The sequence below is a fragment of the Felis catus genome, chromosome F1 (assembly GCF_018350175.1).
Source record: "Felis catus isolate Fca126 chromosome F1, F.catus_Fca126_mat1.0, whole genome shotgun sequence".
NCBI lineage: Eukaryota > Metazoa > Chordata > Mammalia > Carnivora > Felidae > Felis > Felis catus.
In genome coordinates this window covers 47568930-47590277 of record NC_058384.1, presented here as the reverse complement: position 1 = coordinate 47590277, position 21348 = coordinate 47568930, and the positions used below count along the sequence as shown (strand labels likewise).

The following is a 21348-nucleotide window of genomic DNA, read 5'->3' as shown; positions in this document are numbered from 1 at the left end:
CCAGTTGGACAAGGCAGGGTAATATGATTTATTTTAAATCTCCTATTATTTCTTTCTTAATTCAACAATGGAAAGTAAATGAAGGGGGTATAGGAATATATAAATACACATTTTAAGAGAAGAGACACATTTTGTAAAGCATTGGGGATATTATGCTCATGAAATGATTTGAATGCCACACTGCTCTGAAAAGTGGAAGTGCCATGGATGGAAACATGAATATCAAACCTTGATAATATAATAAAAAGAACTGAGGAATAATGTATGGAAAACTGCATGTAGTGATTCTGGGTTTTGCCTCTTTTTGGAGGAGGGACCACCTTTAATTTATCTTTTGTTCTAAGATGTTTCACTTACCACATTATGTTATATAAACAAAATTGCAGGACTGTCTGTTAAAAATAACCTCTGCTTTGGGGGCACCTGGGTGGCTCAGTCTGTTAAGTATCCTACTTTGGCTCACTGCATCAGGCTCTGTGCTGACAGCTCAGAGCCTGGAGCCTGGTTCGGATTCTGTGTCTCCCTCTCTCTCTGCCCCTCCCCTGCTCTCTCTCTCTCTCTCTCTCAAAATAAATAAATAAATAAATAAACAAACAAATAAATAAATGTTTAAAAATTGTATAAAAATAACCTCTGCTTTGGACTGGCAGTGCAATATTTGCAAATGTTTGGGTATTTAGAAAAATGATCAGTTATTTCAATGAAATTCTTAAGGATTTTAAAGCGGATAAGATGTGTCAATAGTTTAAATTGAGAGACTTTCAGGAGGAAAAGAGTAAGTGAACTGGAAGGAATAGTTCAGAGATTCTGAGGTCATGTGGAGATGAGGGGGGTAGAGGAGAGTGTCAAAGTTTCTGCAGAGAATTTCGCACCTTGACCTGTATCCACACAGTCTCTTTTCCTACCTTGTTTCTGCTCATATCCAATCTTTTGCTGATGCTCTGGATCCCATCCATGCTTCTCACCAACTCTTCCTTCTCCCCTGGACCATTCCCAATCCTATTAGCACAAGAACATGCTCTGGTCTTTTCTATATTTGGAAGAAAACCCAAAACCTTCTGAGTCCCCATATTCCCTCCAGCAATTCTCCCATCCTCTGCTCCCCATTCATAGCCAAATTTGAGAGAGGAGAGAGAGAGAGAGAGAGAGAGAGAGAGAGAGAGAGAGAGAGAAGTATGAGTCTCTCTTACCTGCTTTCTCTCCTACTCATTCCAGCTTGATTGTGAATCTTACTATTTCACTGCATCTGCTCTGGTTAATGTCACCCATCATACTGCGGTTGTCCACTCCGCTGGACATATTCCTGTCCTCATTTTTCTTTACTTTGTGTCAGCAGCATAGCTCAGAAGGTCCTCATAGTCTGAGCCCTGCCTCTTTCTCCAGCCTCATCCTTTGCCCCTCTCTGTCCACCATGCTCTGCTCACACTTGTCTTCTCTTAGAGCTTTGAACACGTCTAGCTCTTTCCTTCCTTGGGGCCTATGTGCTGCTGGTCTTTGCAGGAGGAAGCTTGTCTCCACCCTTTGCAGACACAGTATCTTATTCTCAGGTCTCAAATTTAATGTCACCTTAGAGATGCCTCCTCTAACCATTTTATTTAAGCTTACCTTCTAATTCTTCTCTATCTTAGTCACTTTTCTTTCTATTTGGCACTTACAAGGTTTATATAGTTGTATATTTATAGTCACGTGTTTACTTCTTTTTCCTTCATCTCCCTTATTAGAATATAAAATCTATAAGACAGAAACCCTGTCTATGCATTGTTCATGGTGGTATCTTTGTTACCTAGAACGGTGGTAGGTCTTATTTATGAATGAGTAAAAAGGGACCAAATTGATTACGGTTATGTTAATCTTACCATGCTTTAATTCCAATAAATAGGTCTTGGGTTTTTTTAATTTTTTTTTTATTTAGAGAGAGAGAGAGAGAGCTTGTGAGAGTGGGGACGGTGCTCAGAGGGAGAGAGAATCTTAAGCAGGCTCCATGCTCACTGCAGAGCCCAATGCATGACCAGGCCCAGGTCATGAGCCCATTCTCAAGCATTCTTTTTAACTTTCATTTTTCATATATATGATACTGCTATAAAGAAATCACCTCCTCATTGAATTTTCATCCAAAAGTTTTAGGTAACATTGAAAAGGCTTTATATTTCACCCCACTTAACTGACTCTGAGCACTTGGATTCGATTTAAATTAAGTCAAGGATGCACCTTTGTGCAGTATCAAAGATGCTAAATCCCCCCCACTCTTGGATCTACTCCCCACTCCGTGAGTTTGAAGTTTTGCCTTCCCTCAGAGCTTTAATGTCACATGATTTGGGATACTCTCCTCTTTTTAGCTTTTGCTTCCCAGTATAATTGCAGCCAGAAGTGCAGAGCAATTTGAATGCTTTTGACGGGGTTAGCTTTGGATAATCTTTTATTAATGTAATTAGCTTGGCTTAATTAAGGGTCAAAGCTGAGGGTTCTCCAACCATTGCTATCCTCTACCCCACAGTAAATGTTTTTAGTTTTACTCAGGGTAATTCCATTCCAGGACAGATAAAACCCAGCAGGACATTCTGACCTGGTTCTGTCCCCAGTACACACACACAGATAAACCCCACATCAGATTCAAGGTCCTTGTGTTTTTGACTTGTTCATCTTTTCCAAGTCTGCATTGCACAGAGATTGCTTCTCTCCTGCTTTCATTTTATCCTCTCTCCTTAACCCTCAATTTTCCTCTCTTTTAAAAAAAATACCAGAATCAGTGCATTCTCTTAAAAAAGCTGTTGCTAACTACTTATATGTGCGGGAAGAGAGGCAGCCTCTGACCGTGACATATGGCTTCTCCATATCTCCTCTCCTTTAGCATAGAAATTCCTGCAAAAACAGTTTATCATTTAGAAATTATAGTAGGCAGAGAGAATTAAAGGATAGGATATAAAAGATATTCTTCACTGCAAGGGGAAAACTAGGGGTGCTGAGCAAAGGAGGGCACGTGGGGAGGGAGTCCACTGTGAACAAGTGTTCAAGGACAGTGAATTAACAGGAGGGCTTGGAAGTGATATGGAAGGTGAAAGCACTGCATCAGGGAAAATCCTGAATATATAACATACTCATCCTTGCAGTTGTCTGTATCTTGGGTTTTACTTCTACCAAATACCTGTGAATGTGTGGATCTTGTCCAACTTCAGTGGAGGGCTTTTAAATTCTACCGAGAGGAAACTAATGAACGCATGGTCCTGATGAAATACTCCTTGATTTCATGTCCTTTCCCTTCCAATTCATTTTGAACTGTGACTCCAAGTTTCTTTCTTTCTTTCTTTCTTTCTTTCTTTCTTTCTTTCTTTCTTTCTTTCTTTCTTTCTTTCTTCTTTCTTTCAAATGTTTATTTGATTTTGAGGGAGAGCAAGTGGGGAAGGGGCAGAGAGAGAGAGAGAGAGAGGGACAAAGGATCTGAAGTGGGCTCTGCACTGACAGCAGAGAGCCCGATGTGGGGCTTGAACTTGTGAACCCTGAGATCATGACCTGAACGGAAGTCTGACACTTAACCTACTGAGCCACCCAGGCACCACTTTCCATTTCTTAATACATGCCTTTCACCATGTTTCCTTACGAATCAAGAATCTGTGCCTCCTTATTGCCCATTGTAAATAGTCTAAACATTTCATCCCCTACTTTAACCACATCCAGCATGACTTCCCACTGCTTCTCCACACATACTCTTTGCTATCTCCCCTTACTCCAGCCTATTTCCTGGTTCTGTATTTTAAAAATTCATTTCTGGGGCGCCTGGGTGGCGCAGTCGGTTAAGTGTCCGACTTCAGCCAGGTCAGGATCTCGCGGTCCATGAGTTCGAGCCCCGCGTCAGGCTCTGGGCTGATGGCTCAGAGCCTGGAGCCTGTTTCTGATTCTGTGTCTCCCTCTCTCTCTGCCCCTTGCCCGTTCATGCTCTGTCTCTCTCTGTCCCAAAAATAAATAAACGTTGAAAAAAAATTTTTTTAAAAAATAAAAAAAAATTCATTTCTATGGAATACATATATTTTAACAAAAGGAAGACCAGTGCTCCCCTATGGTGAATGATGCAACTATGAATAAGGTATGTTTAATAATGTCATGATGGGGGTGGGGGAGCCTAAAACAAAAACACAAATAACTATCTTATATAGTTCTTTGATGGGAAAGACTTTCTTTTCTACTTATTATGATGATGATGTAAATTCATAATGTTTACAGTTTCCTATATGACATCAGTGCTTCTGAAACTTTAGTGTGGGTGAAGAATCACCTGGAGAACCTGATAAAGGAGAGATTTGGGGGCCTCCTTTCTAAGTATTCTGAGTCAACACGTATGGATTGGGACTCTAGAATTAGCATTTCTAACAAGTTCCCCGGTGATATTGATGCTGAAACTTCAGAGATCATACTCCTTTTTTTTTTAAGGTATATTTTTTTATTTAGAGAAGGAGAAAGACCAGAGGGAGGGGTAGAGAGAGAGGAGAGAGAGAGAGAGAGAGAGAGAGAGAGAGAGAGAGACCCCCAAGAAGGCTCTGTGCTGTCAGTGCGGAGCTCGACTTGGGGCTCAATTTCACAAATTGTGAGATTGTGACCTGAGCCAAAATCAAGAATCTGACAACCAGCTGAGCCACCCAGGCACCCCTAAGGGATCACCGTTTGAGTAGTTTTAGTGTATCCAACAACCCTAAGAGGTGGATAGAATTACTTCTAATATATAAATGGAGAGAACGACACTCAAAGGAGCATAGTTGACTAATCTATGGCCCTATGACTAGTGAATGACAACATTGGGATTTAGGTCCTCCAAGCTGTGATCAAGTGTCATTGCTCTTGTATCCCACTGCCTATGTACAATCTGCACAACTTTGAATGCCTTAACTCAATTCTTATTTCAGCCAGGCAAAAAAGTGAGGACTTTTGCTCGTAATCTTTTATGACAGTCAGAGCTCACATCAGTACTTCAGTACTTCTCTGTGGACATCAGTCCCTAGAGCCTGCGGGTCCCTGAAATCCTTTCTGAGTGTCTTCAAGGGAAAAATTATTTTCATAATAATAGTAAAATGTCATTTGCCTTTTTCCTCAGGCGACATTTGCAAGTATGGTGGAAAAGCGACGGTAGGTAAAACTGCTGGAAGGTCAACACGAATTGAGGCCGCGGTCCCAAATTGTACCAGTAGTCATTGAGTTTTCATTGCCATACACTTGCAGTTAAAAATGCCAGTTACACTTCAGAATATCTTTATAAAGAAGTAAAGGTTATTAATTTTATTAAATCTCAGCCTTTGCGTGCATGTCATGTTAACATTCTGCATGACAAAACAACAGAGTGGTGGTTGTGAGGGGTCGGGGTAAGAGAGGGGGAAAGTGGGTGAAAGTGGTCAGAGGGTACAGACTTCCAGTTATCAGATGAACATGTTCTGAGATGTAATGTACAGCCTGATGATTGCAGTTAACAATACCATATTGTCTATTGGAACGTTGCTAAGAAGAGTAGATCTTAAAAGTTCTCAACACACACACACAAACACACACACACACACACACAATTTGTAACTATGTGAGGTGATTGATATGTTAAATAACTTTATTGTGGTAATCATTTTGCAATTTATACATATATCAACTCACTACACTGTATATTTTAAACTTACACAATATATTAACATCTCAATAAAACTGGGCAAAAATAAAGTGCTTCAGTTGCATACTGAACTAAGATGGCTGTCTTGGAGAAAAACGTGTATATTTGACCTATATGCTGAAACAGCCCCTTTTTTTCATGGAACATCATATTTAGTTGGAACTGTCAGGCAAACTAGGGCTATTCTGATTTATTTGGCAGATATTTTCTTGAAACTCAATGAAGTGAGCCGATCATTTTAAAGAAGCAACTGACATTATTTGTTGCCAGTGAAAAAATTTGAGCTTTCACACAAAAATTCAAAATTTGGAAAACTTGTATTCACCACCATGAACTAGAGAGTTTCCTAATACCTAAAGACTTTTCTAATGAGAATAATGATCATATTGATGAATGTGATTTTTTGACATTGTAAAATGAATGGGTTAGCATTTGGAAGATCTGAATACCTCAGTTGATCAGTGATTTTCAAGTGACTAATCATGTGTGGTTAACAAAAAGTTCCACTCAAAGTGCAAGATAGACCAAAGGCTTTTAATGTAACAGACTACAAAAAGTTCATGGATTTGGTTTCTGATTTCACATTTTGGTGTAGAATCAATGAATAACTATAATTATCTGAAAAAACTGTTAAAGCACTCCTTACTTTTCTAACAACATATCTCTGTGAGGCTACTTTTTTTTTTCATGTATTTTAACCGAACAGCATATCACAAAAAACTGAATACAGAAGCAGATATAAGAAATGAAAGGTCTTCTAACAAGCTAGAAGTTTGAGAGAAATGAAAACGTTCAATAATGCTGCTCCTCTCACTGAAGGTATTTTGGTTTAGAAAATATGACTTTTTAAAAATAAAAATATGTTATTTATGACATTTATTATTGATAAGTGAGTTGATACACAAATGTTTCTTAACATCTGCTTTCTTTTCTAATGTAGTCAATATCATTAACTAAAACCTACAGAAATTTTAAGAGTGAAAAGAAGTCCTTAGACCAAAGAGTTTTCAAATTGCTGGCCAAGTCTATGAATTTTGGCAATTGATTACATTCAGTATATTAGTAACATGGAAATAGAAATGTCTTAACTTAAAGAAATTACTTTGATTTAGCCTTTGTGAAAATTAAAAGCAATTCCTAGTTGCAATGATAAGTGTCTGGAATAAATTGTTCTATGTAAAGTATTTTTAATTATTTTTAAATTTGTCTTTTTAATCTAATAATACATACCCATTAGTTAAAAAATAAAATTATATATTAAGCATCCTATCCCAATCTGTACAACCCCTAATTCCCTCTTTTCTGTGAGAGATTCCATTTAGTTCTTATAGTTTCTTTCTTTCTCTTTCTTTCTTTCTTTCTTTCTCTTTCTTTTGTTTTTTTTTTTTTGGTCACCTTCTTTATCAAGCACCTCTTATGCGTATCTTCAGAGTCATACAATCTCACTTGTCTCTAGAGAGTTTGTTTTGTCACCTGTGCAGTGACCAGCTCTGTGTGGGCTCCAGAGTCATGACCAAAGAGGCTCTCACTTCCAGCCCACCTCCCGTGCCTCTTGCTTCACATCCAGGGCTTCCCTATTGACACTGAGCTTTGCCTGGCACTTGATGACTATGTTTGCTTAACTCAAAAATATGAAGTGAAACTTTGACCAATAAGATATGGAAGCTTGTGGCTAAATCTTCTCTTTACTCCCACTATAATGGACTGTCTCAAGTCACAGTCATTTATATAGCCTCTCACAGGATGGTCTTGTGAAAAGAAGCCATCAGTGGTGCTTGATATCAAGAGTGGCTGGCTTGGTTTACAACTTGACAGTCACCTTTGATTAGTGCTTCCCCTTTATTCACTTCACTCCCCTCATATCTCTCTCATTCTTCTTCTCTGTCATTGAAGTTTGTAATAAAGGCAGTGTATCAGCCTTTGCCTCAGGCTCTGCTTTCTGGGGAGCCCAGGTTAAGGCTCTCCATATTTCCCAATAGTGTGTTTAAACTGTTGTCTCTCAATTTTTCAATTGAAGACCTTATCAGTTGACTTTTTTTGTATGTGAAAGATGAGGATTTTGTGCTCTTACATTTCCATTCCCTACCAACCCCATACATTTTTCACTCTCTTTCCCTCCACGTGTTCTGTCACAATTTTTCATTAAATGAACATTTAGTGTTTATGTTATTATAACTGCCTTAATATAATTTATAGATGAGTCACATAGTATACTGTAATATGTTTCTTTTCTTTTCAGTTACTTAATTTTTATGTACCTATCACTAGTTAAACCCCATACCCTCTGACCAAACATTAAAACTTCTTTCAATAGAGTCAGACACAACAAGGAATCTATGAGTTCAATGTGTGTGTGTGGTGGGGGGGGGGGGATGGGTGTGGTGGTCAGAGTGGGAAAGCTTATCCTTTCTGGAATCCATCTTATTGCTCCATCCAGACCTCGCTGTCTAGGTTTGCTGCCCAGCTGTCACACTGGAGTATCTTTTCACCACCATTATTGGAATTCAGTTCATTTCACTTTTAGTTTTTAGACCTTCTGTTTTCTGCATTTTATGTCCTCCTCTTTGTTGGATTCTTCCCTTGCTTTTGTAGAGCACATTTCTGGTAACTTCCTGAGGAAGTATTTGGGAGGTAAATCTTTTGGGATTGCCCAAGTCTGCAAAATCTGCCTCCTTTTACGTGTCAATAGTTTGCTAGGTATAGGATCCCAGGGTGACCCTTATTTTCTCTTAGAATTGTGTAGACTTTTTTCCATTGTCTTCCATTCTGTCTTCTTTTTGAGAAATTTTGATGACATTCTGATTCCTGTTCTCTTTCTTTCTTTCTTTCTTTCTTCCTCTCTTCTTCTTCTTCTTCTTCTTGTAAGTGTCTTGTTTTTCTCTCTCTGGAAGCCTTTAGAAACTGCTGTTTATCTCAGGTGATTTGAAATATAGTGATATGCCTTCATGTATGCCAGTTGTGGCTAACTGTCCACCAAAATCCATTCTTCTTTTCTGTGGTATACAGCGGAAGCTGGAAAGCGGATAATAATAGATGAGGAACCACAGTTTCCAGGTCTTTGTGCAACAGGATGTGGCCATTTAACTAATTCTCACCAATGTAATTAGCAGAAGTGATGTGTACTGTTTTGGGACCAAGGCTTTTGTGAAACAGGTGTGCTTCCTCTGTATTTCTTTCCCCTTCCACAGACTGGATGCAGATGACAGTGATGAACTAGGGGATGGTAGGGCCACCATATGGAATGATCATGGACACCTGAATTATTGCATGGAAGAGATATCCTTACCCTCCTTGAGCTCCCATGTAGTGAGATATAAATTTCTATTGTATTTGAGCCATTACATATATGGCTCAGAAACATAAATGTATATTCAGTTCAAAGCTCTTCTTGGGATACTCACTCAGTGTGAAACACAGAGCTCTCCTTTAATCTCCTTGGAAAGTAACATTAAACTTTAAGACATTAAATTCCTCACTTAATCTATAGACTATAGAGCTCATGAGTTGGAAACAAAATGTGTTAATCAGATCCATCATTAAGTAAATCACTTAAATTCTCTGTCAGTTGGAAAAACTTCACACTCTTGGGCCTAGTTTTTCTCCTACCTGACAATTCAAATTAAAGAAGAAAAATGTTGGGTCTGGTGGATTAGAACCCAAAACACAACTGGAAGCCTAAATGCTGTTTTTATATTTTTTTATGTCTTTTCTATGAATTCACATTAAATTATTGAGGCAGAGGCTATGTTACGTACTTCTTTTGTGTACCCTATTGGCTCTTCAGGAATAGTTTTTAAAGTTTTTTTCTGACTAGCCAGTATCAGAATCTCCGTCAAAAATGCACATCTATTGAATCAGAGTCTCTGTGGGAGAGCCTTAGAATCAGACTTTTAACAAGCATCCAAAGGTTATTCTTAACACTTTAAAATTTGAAATCTCCTGCCTCACAGTGTGCTAAGTAATTTAGACTCTTATACATCTTTTTAAAATTAAGTAGTTAATACTATAACATATATCATTGAAATTTATTTACTTAAAAAGAGCATTATGACAATAATGATTAGGCTTGATAAGCAGAATTTCCAATGAAGTTTGTATAATGATTTATATAGCCGCAGAGAAAATTGTTCCAAAATTGGGGAAGAACCATTTTATAAGGTGTGAATAATCTTGATGTTTTAGTGTTATCCATTCTTTTTTTTTTTAAAGTTTATTTATTTATTTTGAAAGAAAAAGAGAGTGTGAGCAGAGGAAGGGAGAGAGAGAATCCCAAGCAGCCTCTAGGCCATCAGTATAGAGCCCAATGTGGGGCTCAATATCACAAACCATGAGATCATGACCTGATCCGAAATCAAGAGTCATACGCTTAATGGACTGAGCCACCCAGGTGCCTTTAGTGTTGTCCATTCTTAAATTCAAAGTATTCAATATGGACAATCCCAGTCCTCTATTTCCTTTTGGACTATTTCCATTATTTTGCTGGCATTGCTGCTCTGGCTATATATTGCTGGGTCATAAATCAACCCAGACTTAGTTGTAGAGAAAACAACCATTTTATTATGCTCGTAGATTCTAACAGCAGGACTTTGGATAAGGTAGAGTGAGGTGGATTTAAAGAAAATCCATGACAGAGGCCTCAACTGGAAAGACTCAGAAATGGCTGGGGTTAAATCATGTGGGTGCTCCTTTACACACATGTGTGAGCTGACAAGTTTCAGAGCCTGGGCTCAGCTGAGCCTATTGATCAAAGCGCTGGCCTCTCATTGTGGGTTGGGCTTCTACGGCATGGAACTGGGTTCTGAGAGGCAGCATCTCCAAAAGGCGTATGAAGTAAGTACTTCACGAGAACCAGGCAGAAGCTGCATGGCCTTTATGACCCTGACTGCCACTTCTGCCTTCCTGCAGAGTTCAAAACAGCTACAAGTCCACCCCAATTAAGGTGGTGGAGGGCAATATAGACACCATATCTTAATGGGAGTAGTATAAAATAATTTGGGGGCCATGATTTAAAAGTACCACAATTACTGGAGTACCTGGGTGGCTCAGTCGGTTAAGTGACCAACTTCAGCTCTGGTCATGATCTCCAGGTTGGTGAGTTCAAGCCCTGCATCAGGCTCTATGCTGACAGTGCAGAGCCTGCTTGGGATTCTCTCTCTCTCTCCCTCTCTCTCTGCTCCTCCCCCATTCACTCTCTTTTTCTCTCAAAATAAATAAATACACTTAAAATAATAAAAGTATCACAATTACTAAATTAAGAAGCACTTCTAATCATTTAATTTCTAAACTTCTTTCTTAGCTCTTTGATCTTTATAATTTATAAATGATAATATTTCTCTGCTCTTCTGGTGAAGACAAATATAGCCAAAAATCTATATATCTCTAGGTCTTACATGTAAAATCCATATATTCTTATTTACATAGGTAATTTTCACAACCACTCTATAACATTGGCATTATCATCACCATTTAACAAGTGAAGACACTGATATGTTGAGAGGTGAGTAGCGTGGCCGGGGTCACACAGCTGGAGAGGTTCTGACTCCAGAGCATAGGCCCTTGACAACAACTAATGGGTAGCATTTTCATATTCATGTGAAATCTTCTCAGAGCAAATCCAGGGAAGTTTACATAATCTAAATGTCATTGGCGAGAGCTGAAATAAATTTATAATCACACTCTATCAAATATCCTAAGCCTTTTGAAAAGTTGCTTTTGGCTAAATGATGGCTGGATCATAAACCTTATCATCTTATGAAAGCACTCAGGGGCTACAAATTTTTAAGGTTTTCATTTCCTGTGGAAAAAAGAAAATGTTCTTCTCTGCACTCTGCTGCTGAATTTTGACCAGGGAGTAAAAGACGCCTTTCTCTGTGGAAAAGGGCAAGACACTTCCATTTGTTTTTCCCTGAGGGACTGGCTATTTGGTCTAATTTTTGTGATAAGCTGACTAAGGGTCAGGGAATGTCAAGAGTGCAAAAGGCAGCAGAACCTTGGACAGGAAAAAGGCTGGTATCAGGTGGAGACCATAAATAATAGAATGCCTGCCTGGGAAGGGTCTGACCCAGGAGACATGGAGTTAACTATCTTAAATCAGTTAAAGCTAGACTCGGAATCTACATAATGGGTCAGGTCAAAATTTGGTTAATGAAGCTGAAGTTCAAATCAGAGAAAGAAATTTAAGCTGAGGAAGCTGTAAAAGTCACATTTAGTGAATTAAAAAAGTGAGGATATGCCAGCTTGCACCTTGTCCTCACCAAGACCTGCTTAATAGTTGATGGCAGAAGAGGTAAGACAGGGGGTGGGTGTTCAGTCTCCTAAAGGTTTGCTTACAATTTATAGAAAGAAAAACAGTAAAGTCCTAATAAGACGTCTGGAAGCACGAAAGAAAACAGTCACAATCATTTGAAGTTCCTGTTGGGAAATTTAAATTTTCAAATTCCTGTTGGGAAATCGATTTTTATTTCTATGGAGAGAAAATGTGGTAGTCACTTCATCCTTAAGGATATGGGAATGGCTTTTCTTGACATTAGGATATTCCCAAATCCAGGAGTTATATGTTTTCTTCCTACTTTCTGTATGTTGCTTAAGTTTTTAGAATCAAATCATAGATCATTATTACCCAAATCCCTTGCCATTCTGAATAATGTAAATAATAAATATTACGAAGCTTCAAGTCAGCCAGTAATTTGTTTAGCACTACCTCCTCCCACAGTATCACACTAAATGAAAGGATAACAGATGCGTGACTATGTATATCCTCTCTTTGTCCATGGAAGAAATTCTTAATTGGTCAAGACACACAAAACTTGATCTTGGATCTTTTTCAACATGTGTTTCAGGTGATTATTCACATTTAACCTGAGTTAATACTTGAGGTGAAAACTAAGGTACTATTAAGTGCTAATAGTGGATAGAAAAAAAGTTATCAATTTGGACTAACTTTGGGATAGATCAGACTGACTTAAAGAAATGAAATGTATGGCAATAAGATATCTAATTACAAGTGGAAGCCAACTCTGAACTAGGTATAGCAGATGCCGTTGACAATCTGCCAATGTCTCTTTGGCTACCTGAGTTTTCTTGCAGTTGTGGAAAACTCCCACCCCGTGATAGTTTCCCACCTTAGGTACACCTGCATTCTCCCCTTTCTCTGCCTGAGGGTTTCCTCCAGTGTTACTAGAGCTTACTCACTTGAAAGCTAAACCAGAAAGCTTGAGGGAGCTAACCTTCTGGGAGGCAACCTTCAGTCAATGGTGACGGGAGTGGTAGACAAATGCCCCAGACTCCCTTTTCTTTGGTGGGAGGGTCCTGATGTTTGTCTCACAAGATTTCTCAGAAGGTCTCCAGCAAGACTAAGCCCCTCTTGCTTTTTATTGGCACTTCTCTCTTCCCTGTCTCATGTTCCTAACTTCCTAACATGTCTTCCTGGGTTTACCTTCCAAACAATCTGTCCACCTCTAATCTTTATTTTAGGGTCTGCGTTTAGAGGATCCAAAATTAAGATTCCAGGCTAAATATTATAGGGACCATTTTGTAAGTGAATAATTTTTATAATCAATATCACTTTTTAATGTATATAGGGTAGTCATTGATATTATTCACTTACTCTCCTTGTGAGAAGATTGTACAACCCTACTCTGTTGAATTTAGGAGTGGCCATAGGACATGCTTTGGCTAATGAATTGTGGGTGGAAGTGGCACCACTTCCTAACAAAGGTTTATGAGCTAGCTCATGGTTTTCCATATCTCTTTTCCCTCTGCCATAAGGCAGTCAAAATTCCAGATGAAGCTACTCTATCAGCACTGAGCCCAGGTATGAAGATGACAGATATGAGCAGAGTTTCCACTGAACTATAATGAACATATGCAATGAATAAGAAATAGACTTTGTTCTTGTAAATCACAGAGATTTTGGAGTAGTTTATTGCCTTAGCATAGCTTAGGTTAAATTGGCTAATAAAGAATTTTTTTTAAATAATGCAGTCCAGTGGTTCTCAATCTTGGTTAATCATAAGATTTACTAGTACATCTTTTCATTTATAGATTTAAACTTATTATAATTCAGTAGGCTTGGGTCAGAAAGTTAAGGGTACTTTGTATTTTAAAATCTCTCCAGATGGTTCTAATGATCTCACTGTTTGAAACACAACCATTTTGCTTAGTTTATTTATTTTTTCATTTTGCTTATTTTAAGGGAGGAGACTGACAGCTTGAAAAGTTGTCTATTCTTTTAAATAATTTATTAAAAATACTATGTGATACAGGTTGGAGTTTGAGTTATTTATAAAATCTTTTCTTCTAAAGAGCAAAAGAGCAAACTTAATTGTATACCTGAATAGAGGCAAAATCTGAATTAGTATTATCCAAATTAATAAAGTTTAATTGTATGTCACATATAGGCCATCTGGGTTCAAACCTAATCAAAAATTATAAATGCAGCATGTTACTAAAGCCATTAGTAGGCCAGAAAGGCTAAGAGTAGTAGGGTTTTAATAACTGAAAGTAAATTTGTTGCATAGATATGCACATAAAAATAAAATCTTTGTCCTTGCTATTAACAGATTATGGGTCCACAAGGAGAATTTGCCTTGGAGACTGACAGATCAAGTTAAAGGTGTTTCAAAAGCATCTGATGACATTTTCTAGCATCACACCTTGCAACTATGTACCATTCACTTGTCTGGGTCACTGTATATTTTTAAGCTGTAGAAATTACTTATATAATTTTACTTTTTAAAAACATTTATTTATTTATTTTGAGAGAGAGCATGTGTGTGCACAAACAAGGCAGGGGCTAAAAGAATGGAAGAGAGAATCCCAAGCAGGTTCTGCTCTGTCAGTGCTGAGCCCAATCTCATGAATGGTGATATCACGACCTGAGCAGAAATCGAGTTGGACGTTTAGCCAACTGAGCTACCTGGGCGCCCCAATTCAATTTTACTTTTTACCTCATATGTATTCTGGGGAAGGCATTTTAATAGACGCTTCTGGTATCATAAATTCCAAGGGGGAGATGGTGGAGGTAAAATATTGGCCCACATATGATGGTAATATAAGGCAGAATATACCAACGTGGGTTGCTCGCTAATCTTCTGCTGCAAGGGAACTTCAGTCTTCAGGGACTCTCACATCATTGTTCAACTTAGATTTCATAGTCAGGATATTGTTGAATGTGTGCCATAGGACCCACAGCTGCTCAGGCAGCTCTGGAAGGAGAGTTCTATTCCCATCTTACTTTCTCACTACCACTCATATTAGCTCCTTGCAATCTAGCATTTCATACTACCTTATTTCTCAGACTGACCTCTTCAAAGTTCACCAAGGAATCACACAATTCTTAACCCATCCAGCTTTAGACACTATTGACAAATCTCATCTTGAAACTTGTTTGTTTTAGATTTTACAGTACTATGGTATTCATTACATGTCTATCACATATTTGCCTTGTGCTTTAGGGATATAACAATAAGAACTTTCATTTACTGAGCACTTGCTACCTTCCCGGGGCTATCTATCTTTCTATTTCTCCATTTATCTACCTAGATATGCAAGATATAGATATAAGTAAAATTTTATTTATTTGTTTATTTATTGATTCAAAACTTACAATGATCCACTGAAGCAGCTGTTATCTCCACTTTCCATGTGAGGAAATTGATATTTAGAGAGGTTCAGTTCTTATGCATGGTCACACAAATAATTATCAGGGGTAAGACTCAAACCTGTGTTGCATTCTAAACTTGTGCTCTTTAACAACACATCGGGGTCTCGGGATCTCTTACTCTTACAAAGTATTAACAAGAGGTGCCTGGGTGGCTCAGTCAGTTAAGCGTCCAACTCTTGACTTTTGCTCAAGTCATGATCTCACAGTTTGTGAATTTGAGCCCCACCTTTGGCTTTGTGCTGACAGCACAGAACCTGCTTGGGATATTCTCTCTCTCCCTCTGGCTCGTGCTCTCTCCCCCGCCCTCACTGGCATGCGTGCACATTCTCTCTCTCAAAATAAATAAACAAACATAAAAATAAAGTATTAACAATCTCAGGGGTTTTGTTTATGTTATATCTCTTTGATACTTATAATAAAACTTAAAATGAAAATTTAATAATATTCATTAATTCATTTGAAAATAATAAGCCCATTATGCATTGACATATTGTTATGGGAAATAACTCTTCCTAAACAAGCACTGTAGTGAAAAAGTGGCATTGCTTCACATTTTTACAACTCCTCTTAGTGACTGGTTTAATTGAAGATAGTTGGATTCTCCTATCTGTTTCTGCATTCAGTCTGTTTCTGTATGATGTTTTGGTTGAAGTATATGAAGATAGGCTAGCTTCACACAGATATGTAGATGGAAAAGTGAGGAGTAATGTAATAGCATTTTCAGATAATTGTGGATTTCCTCCTTTAATAGTACACAAACATTCAACAAATGGAGGTTTCTTAAAGGTTAGCTGCTATGTGGCATCTGAAACTTCTTGTGCTCTTTTATATTAAAATGCATTGGCCTATTTTGCATTTTGAATGGATCTTTTACCTGTGTGTGAAGCTGGTCCAAGGCTTCACTTACACCACTGCCCTTTCTAACATTCCAAAAAACAAAACAAAACAAAACAAACTATGAAGCATGAAACTAAACACAAATTTGCTTGAACACAGCTAGCAAGTTTCTCAAGTAAATTAATGAGAGCTGATGATAAAACTGTAGACAATTTAAGGAAATTTCTGACTTTTTAAAGTTATTTATTTAGTTTTGAGAGAGACAGAGAGAGAGCTCGAGTGTGGGGGGAGGGCAGAGAGGAAGGGAGACAGAGGATCTGAAGTGGCTTCTGTGCTGACAGCACAGAGTCCACTGTGGGGCTTGAACTCACAGACTATGAGATCATGACCTGACCTGAAGTCAGATGCTTAACCAAGTAAGCCACCCAGGAATCTTGGGAAATTTCTGGTTTTTATGCTTATTAAATCAGATTGTGGACTTGGAACCATCTTGATGGTTCTATGAGGCTGATAACATACTATTTCCTAGATGCTGATGTATTCACTATATTTGGGTTAAATATAAGTAGCTGTTCATTTTTGCCATTAACCATCTAATCTTTATTGCCATTGATAGTTTACAAATGCTTCAGGTCAAGGCTATCGAGTTCTAATTTTATTTTGGCAGCATCTTAAAAATCTAACTTTGCCCATCTATGGCTGCTTTCCACCAAGCCATTCAGCCTAGGTGATAGTTCTCTTCTATAGTTTCTCTCTCTTTCAGAGAATGGAGACTTCTTCATCCTCATTAATACTGTTAAAGCTATTGAAGATAAACGTTTTCCTACAATGGAGCAATAATTTTTATTTTATTTATTTTTTTAATTAAAAATTTTTAAAAATTCATTTGAGAGAGGGAGAGAACATGAGAGCAGGGGAGAAGGGAAGATGGAGAGAGAGAGAGAGAGAGAGAGAGAGAGAGAGAGAGAGAGAGAGAAAATCTTAAGCAGGCTCCATGCTCAGGGTGAGCCTGACAGGGGGCTCGATCCCACCACCTTCAGATTACAACCTGAGCTGAAATCAAGAGTTGGATGCTCAGCCGACTGAGCCACCCAGGCATCCCTGATTTTTTTTTTTAATTTAAATGATATATATGTCATAAGTAAATGTAAATTTGATAAGGGCTGAAGCCCACACATTAATGGATTCCTACCATAGGGATAAATTTATGACCATTTTTTATATCAGAATATTTTCCACTCTCTAATTGTAAAGAAATTAAAGATATAGTTTTCAGCAAGATATCACATGTGTTGACCAAAATATAATAATTGCTCATGAAGAGGTAAAAGCATGCTACAATTTCTATGATTTGGTTAGTTCTTATATGCCTTATTTTGACTCAAGAGACAAATGTCTGTCATCTTTACATATTCTTGGGGCTTGACAATGACAAAACGAGACTGGTTTTATAACTTGCAAAAGTGCATAAAACACAAGATATGTATAGAGTGTTGTTTACCTTTGAAAACATTATGTGTTCAATGTTCTCTCAAATGTGTATATATGTGAATCAAGTCCCTCCTTTCACTGTGAGTTGATCACATACATCCCCTCCCATCCACAGTTTTGCTTTCTGCAGTTTCAGTTACCAGGGTCAGCCACAGTCCAGAAGCAGTTCATCCTCTTTCTGATGGAGCTTCAGAAGGTCAATAGTAGCCTAATGCTGCCTCACAATGCCTACATCATTTCCTCACTTCATCTCATCATGTTTAGATATTTTATCATCTCACATCATCACAAGAAGTACCATATAGTAAGATACTTTGAGGGAGACCACGTTCACATAACTTCTATTACAGTACGTTGTTTTAATCTATTTTATTATTATTTATTGTGTTTTTATCTCTTACTGTGCCTAATTTATAATTAAACTTTATCATAGGTATGTAGGCATAGGAAAAAACAGGATGTATAGGGTTCAGGATTACCTGTGGTTTCAGGCATCCACTGATGGGAGTCTGAGGAAGTATCTCCCACCAATAAAGGGGACTACTGTGTATGCAAAACTCTCTACTTCTTTGTTCTTTAGCAAGGCACAACTCTGAATATGTTTATAAAAGCGTCTCTTGCTGGCCTCTGTGGAATTAGTAAATCATGTTGATAGCAGAAACTTTACATTTTCAAGATACTTCCTCAGTACCCTTGTTTTTTCTTTAGGTGGTAAACCCAGATGGAACCAAATAGGGAGATTTATTTGAACAGAGAATATTGATCTCAGCTTGTCCAAGACTTTTCTTACACCTCTGCCCTTTATGATGTTTCCATGAGCTCTTTGGTGAATGGGATTGCATAGGAGTCCTTGCTTTCATGACTTCGGATGCTTTCTACTGTCATCTTTTTTCTAAGGTTCTTGAGGAGCCTTTAAAGGTGAGAAGGAATGCAGCCCATTGAAGGGGTAACTCCTTCACCCTTCTATAGATAGCTAACTTCAGATCCTTTTTAAAGACTGCTTATATCTCACCTCCTCCAGGAAATCTTTTACTGTCATCTCTCCCCTCTTCTGCTGAGCTGTGTCCCTCCTGTAGCATCTTTCACCTGTCTCCATGATAGCAAAACCCTTACACTGTGGGAAAATACATCATAATTGTCTGTCTTTCTGGATCTTGACAGAGAATTTTCCTTCATTTGTTTATCTCTGGTGCCTGGTGACATGTCTGGTAGTCAGTGATATGATTCAGTGGTGCTAAGGTGATCTCATAGTACCAGTTGAGTAGTCTGTTAAAAGTCATGGCTTGGACTTCGTGTTTTCAGAAAGTTCAGTGAGGTAATGCTGGAGCTGGGCTGAAGGAAAGAAGGAAGCTAAACAGTTTTTTAGTGAATCTAATACTGCCTAAATACTTGTTTGGCAAAGTCTGTGGGGGAAAAATGTTAGTTGCTAGGATAGATGAATTCAATTTCATACTTCAAGGTAAGAATATATTGGTGGGGCAATGGGGTTATATATTATCTGATACTATTTTCTTACATCAAATGTTCTATTTCAGCTCCATTATATACAGCCTATTTATTATGGTAATAAAGAATAAAAAAATCTCCTTTAGATTGCTATCAGTTTTGGAAGGACTAGGGATGGGGGAGTGGATTTTTCCATTATGTCATGGTAGGAAAGAAGTATATCACATATACTTGAATCTTCAGGCTCATTGAGAGGCTGCTTCCTGGGATTCTTTCACACCCAAGTAAAGAGCTTGTTTGCCACATTTATAATACTATAGTGAAATCTGGGATTTACATTTTCTGCTTTTATAATACACTGTTGTCTTTTAAGAATTATTAAATAAATATAAATTTTAAATATTGACTTCTTGGGAATGAGTACAATAAGAAGCACATAGAAAGTGTCCCATAAATACTTATAAATATTTTTTTTAGAGATTTACCCAGAGAAGCCATATGGTAGTTCTTTTTCTCCAATGATTAATGGTAACTTTTTCTTCTTATATCCCCATCTCGTCATCCAACACTATCTTAAAACACTGCATTTGGATAAGATCATTTGGAAGATCTACACTTTTAACAGCTTTCTTTTGTTCTGGCTGCCTCATATGGGTTCTTTATTCTTAGAGTAGAATCTCAGGAAATCTGTGGATATAGCTAAGGCTGAAAGACTCTCAAAGAATAATCTTGTCTACATATTGGCAATGAGGAGGAGCTCATCAAAACCAAATTTAATGTGACCAATTCCAAAGAGGTCACTTGATAATAGTTCTTTTCACTTTGGGTAGGCATAAACCTAGTCCAGGTATTTCCATCTTCATCTCATTGCCTCAGGCAAATTCCTTGATTTGATTTGATCTTTCATAAATATGATATGTCTGTGGAGAAAGGTGAGGGTTGAGGTCTTAAGCAACACACTAGGGTGTTGGGATGTTAAAACTATATACCTCAGACAGTGGTTTGACTTTGAAGAGACTATCATGAAAAGATTGGAAAAGTGGTTGAAATCAATTTAGTTATTTTTTGTTTGTTCTGCAGTGTAGAATATACAGTTCACAGTACTCTGGTAAAAATATTTTGAAATAAGCAGTTTGTTAGGAGTGTGAATGACACTTAGCACTAAGTCATAAAAAAATCTAAAAAAAACCCAACCCAAGAAAAGTCACCCCAATTTAGCCATAAGTCATGTAAGCACTGAGGTGCAACTATTTTAAGAATAGATATGCATACTGAATTTCTTCTCACAGATCCTCTTGTGAATTAAGCTCTGATATCTCATTTTTAGATCTTGTTTAAGCTGGCTTAACACTAATGAGTAAAAGTGCTGAACTAGCTTTGTATGAGTATTCTCATTGTGTATTTCCTAGGGCAGTGCTCTATATGAGATTTTTACAACAAAACGGTTTCCATTTGGGTGCCCACAGAAACAGATTCTGAGACCGTTTCCTAATGCAAAGTAATTTATTTGAGAAATGTATGAAACACCATTTTGGAAATGTGGAAGTGAGACAGGGAAGAGAAGGCAGCCAGTATGAGGTATTATCAAGTCATTTACTACTAATGTCTGCTGGCACTTAATCCCAGAGGAAAATCTGGGAAATGGTGTAGAATATACATCCCAGAGATCTCTGACCCCAGGGATGTGGAATATCTCTATCTGTATTGGTCAGCTTGGGCTCTCATAACAAAATATCATAGACCGGGTGGCTTAAGCAAGGGGAATTTGTTTCTCACAGTTCTGAAGGCTGAGAAGTCCAAGATGAAGGTGCAGGATGATTCAGTTCCCCAGTAAGGACCTGCTTCCTGCCTTGCAGGTAGCCACCTTCTCACTGTGTGAGGACAGAGTGTGCTGACAGAGAGAGAGAGAGAGAGAGAGAGAGAGAGAGAGATAGTAAGCAAGCTCTCTGGTGTCTCACATAGGGTCACTAATTCCATCATAAGGGCCCCATCCTCATGACATTATCTAAACCTAATTACCTTCTAAAGGCCCCATTTCCAAATATTATCACATTGGTGTTTAAGGATTTAACATATCATTTTGCATTGGGTTGGTGGGGGTGGGGGGACACAATTCAGGCATAATAATATACCTAACTCTCTCTTTCTATCTCTATACATCTCTATCTTTATCTCTATCACATCTACCTACCTACATTGTCTCTCTCTTTCTCCCTCTTTACCTCTCCCTCTTTCTCGAGGGAGCTGTGTATTAATTCTCCACTCCCACCAG

General features: G+C 38.0%; 1 long non-coding RNA gene across 7 annotated transcripts in view; it reads left to right on the top strand.

The window, feature by feature from the left end:
• LOC123382920 overlaps positions 1 to 21348 on the top strand; it is a 169007-nt gene that overhangs the window by 130833 nt on the left and 16826 nt on the right. For 6 of the 7 annotated variants that reach the window (XR_006592091.1, XR_006592093.1, XR_006592090.1 and 3 more), the window contains 4 exons: positions 5081 to 5112; positions 6345 to 6457; positions 8645 to 8791; positions 11060 to 11135. This is a non-coding gene — a long non-coding RNA (uncharacterized LOC123382920). Of the gene's footprint in view, positions 1 to 5080; positions 5113 to 6344; positions 6458 to 8644; positions 8792 to 11059; positions 11136 to 12350; positions 14456 to 21348 lie in introns of those variants that run through there. The other variant, XR_006592092.1, reaches the window with a different exon arrangement.